This window comes from Amphiura filiformis, chromosome 4, assembly GCF_039555335.1.
Source record: "Amphiura filiformis chromosome 4, Afil_fr2py, whole genome shotgun sequence".
In the NCBI taxonomy this organism is placed as follows: domain Eukaryota; kingdom Metazoa; phylum Echinodermata; class Ophiuroidea; order Amphilepidida; family Amphiuridae; genus Amphiura; species Amphiura filiformis.
In genome coordinates, this window is record NC_092631.1 from 3,170,718 (window position 1) to 3,174,545 (window position 3,828).

Sequence of the window (3,828 nt, forward strand, 5' to 3'; positions counted from 1 at the left end):
CATGAGAAATACAACTTAGTCACTTAAGACATGTTAAAAGACAAACAAATATTGCGCACTTATACATATTATAGGTTAATGAACGCGTATTACTTGTTGGGAGATATATTCGACAAAATAATGCACGCGTGCTGATGTTGATGCGTCTAATGCATGCGCCCCAAAAGGGGGAGTGCATTAGACGCATCAACATCAGCTATCATTGATTTACATGTACAGCTCTCTTCCCTAGAAAAAGTGGCACAATTGTGATTTTACTCTTTCGTTGTTAAATAAACATATCTCGAAATTGGAACAAGCACATTGAACAGAACAAACGGCATTTGAGAGCTAAGACTACGCCCGTGACGTTGATGTAAGCATTATGTCACAACGGTATTTTCTAATTGCCAAAGAGGGCGCTTTTCACTTGCACAATTTTTTTGGAGACAGGATGTATATAGTTTTTGGCGAAGCCTGGGGGGTGGAGTCCACTATGACAAAAGTAAAAAAGCAACAACTTGGGAACAGACAAAACGTTGGGAAGAAAATTTAAGAACTTGACAAAGACTCACAACATTGCTGCTTGAAACTGAAAATCCACAGCAAAAACCCGAAAATACGCAACAAAGAGCGGAAAAGTTGCTTTAGTCACGACGAAAAATGCACTCAACAACGTCAGACTCCTATACAATCAAGGCCACCGTATTCCGACGTTTGCAGTGTTTTGCCTTTGCAGCAGAAGTTAAGTTTTCGATTGTCTGTATGCTGCGACCTTATTCTAATCTTTCAGCTCAAATGATTAGTTTTGCACCTTCGCTGGTATTATCGATCGATATATTGTAACGTGTCCATAACAAATAAATGTGTATTTCTTTTTAACAAAATATTAGTTTTAACTCTAATAAATGTCCCCTTTTGATTTTGAGCCGAACAAATGAAACAAAACAAAAAAAATTGCTATTTGGTTTCAGCTCGTACATGTCGCCACGCCGTCGATCGTGATTTGATTGGTTCTGTTCATGTGTTATGACCATCCCATATATACCGTGTACAGTGTTATGAACATCGCGTATGCATTCGTATAAATATATTAAAAATCTCAAAATTGTTGCATATACAGGGTGTGTTAGTTTATTCAAGTACATTACAATCATGTTAAAGTTTGAAAAACATTTAGGGCTGATTGACGGAGTGATACGCAGTCCTCCTCAGCAAATGTTACAACATGGCTTCAAAATTGAGTCCCAACGTTTTTTGTGGCGTCAAAGATCGCGTTTTGTGTTCTCCGCAGTGATTTTCGGTGGCCCGCTGCGATCTTCACTTTTCGCCTAAATTAATGATCTGCTTTGTTCGGGGCGTTGTTCGATTTATAGACGCCTGCTGCAGAGGAACATTCTACGGTAAATTTTAGCTGCTGTGGAAGAGAAGACGAGTACCCAAAATTAGCCACGTCGCGACGTCTGTCGTAAAAAAACCAAAAACGCGTTCGACTATAAAGAAATGAGATTGACTATTATTTTGGTAAAGCCAAGGATAATAGAAATCAGGATGTGGCAATAGTTAATTTGCATGTGTCCAATGTTAATAGCGTATTGTTATTAAAATGACGTCGTGACCGGGCTAGGGGCGATAATAATACCCACAGACAGGGCCTGACTCGAATTCTATATTGGGTTAAATGCGCAAGTAAATAGCTGTTAAATGATTAGCTTTCCATAAAATACCATTTCGTTATAAAATAAATGTGATGCGATCAAGCAAAATCAGTCGGAACTGATATTAAATTTTCAGTTAATATAGGATCGTAAAAAACATTTACAAATCTGAATTTTGCAGAAAACCCCATTGAAATTGAACAACCAGTTCCAAAGATATGAGCAATTAAAGAGTTTCCAAAACAATAAATATTTCCTATGGCTATTATCTCAAAATCAATATTTCCAAGTTCCGACTGATTTTGCTTGATCGCATCACAAATGTTAATTGTTCAAATTATTGTGTGTAAAGTAAGCACGTGAATTTTTAGCATCTAAATTGCTGAGCTCGGGTGAAATCTAGCTAAATCTAGAAGTGTCAAATTCTGCTGCATCACCCCATCAGGATGATAGAATTCTATTAAAAATATTGAATTCTAATAGATGTGCAGTAAATACGATTTATCAGCACTTAAAAAAGATGTTAACTGACCAAGATAAACAATCGAGTATACTAAAACCAGCCACCAATCTTAAAATACTGCAGGCTGGCCCACTTGCTTTTCAATACCAGACACGTCAATACTTCAACCTCAGTGTGACCTCAGTCAAACGTTTTTGATTCATTTGTGCTTTACTAACCCCGTAGTCACTATTGTGTGATTTTCTTTACCTACTTATAAAATCAATAATTCACTGATGATGAAATATGAACACACAGACAAATACGGCGCTATAATGCAATGTCACGTGCTGAGGTATACATGTTTTTGTGACTTCAAATACTCTCTGGTACTTCATATTTTTATATACCTGTCATGCATTTCCTTCCTATTATTGACAGTAAGTCCTAATTTCGATATTGCTATGAAAAAAAGACATTCCCTTATCAAATTAGAAGAGTTTCTTGGAAAAAAACCTATCACTGCTGCCTGAGGGGATAATAGTAATTGACCTCATTTCCGCCCGTCGTGACCGCGATTGAGGGCGTTTTTTCTTCAACAGGTACGATTCGCTAAACTTACGATACCTTAATGTGGTGACCTCAAACACATGGGTCGAGTAAGAGCCCGGGGAGGGGGTTCTTCGAAAAAAATTGTACGGGGGGTGCCACGCAGACTTTCGTATGCTGACTTTCTCTATACCTACTTTTTGCTGTTTTGCTACCCATCAGTATACCAATTTTCAAGAAAAAGCACCCAAAAACACCCAAATTTGCCATAATTGGGCGTTTTAAGTGCAATTTTTCCAAAATGCACCCAATTGGGCGCATTGGTATCTGCTGAAAACCCACCCATCGATATACCAAAATCGCTGAAAAGGTACCCCAAAACCGTGGCACATCCCCGTATACCTTCAACCAGGGAGAACCCCCTCCGGGAGTAAGAGCTGATGTGAATTATTCATAACCGATCGATACATTGCCCCACTTTGTTGAGAGCAAGCCAACAAAAGTCGCCATACGTTTGCGTGGCTAATACAAAAACCGTGAATTTAGTGCCATCCCCTCTGGTAAAGCGCACCTTGGATTGGGAGAAGAGTGTTCACTGAATTAGCACGATTGAAAGTTCGTCGAAGGTTAAATCAAAATAAACTAAAAATGCACCCAGCATGACAGTTAGACGAATTAGTTTCAGTCCAGAGGTTCTAGTCAATCGATACATTTTTTTCATTTACATAATCAGTTCCAATCTAATGATTCCATTCATTTAGTAGCTCTAGCAGCAGTAACTGTTTTCTTTTATTTACATGTATTACCGGGTCTACACAAAATAAAGATTATGCGTTATCAAATATAAAAGGTGTTGTACCCGGTGTTGTACCTGATCAGGACCTATATACTATCAGGATATCAGTACATCCCTTTATTGTATCCTATCACTCTACATCGTCCTTCACCCGTTGCCAGGACAGGAACACTAGATTCACATGTATCTGTACGCATATATTATACGTATGTATCATGGTATCCTCTGAGCTGATGTTTTGTTTTATACGTCATCTATTCTTTGACGCTTGTCAGTAAGTGAATGTTTTGTTCTGTGTGGGACTGAAGCATTCGGACTATACCCTTTAAAGCTCGCTCTTGATAATTTGGATAGGGAATATCAAACAATCGTCACTGAAGATAAACACGCAAACTTTCATCAAA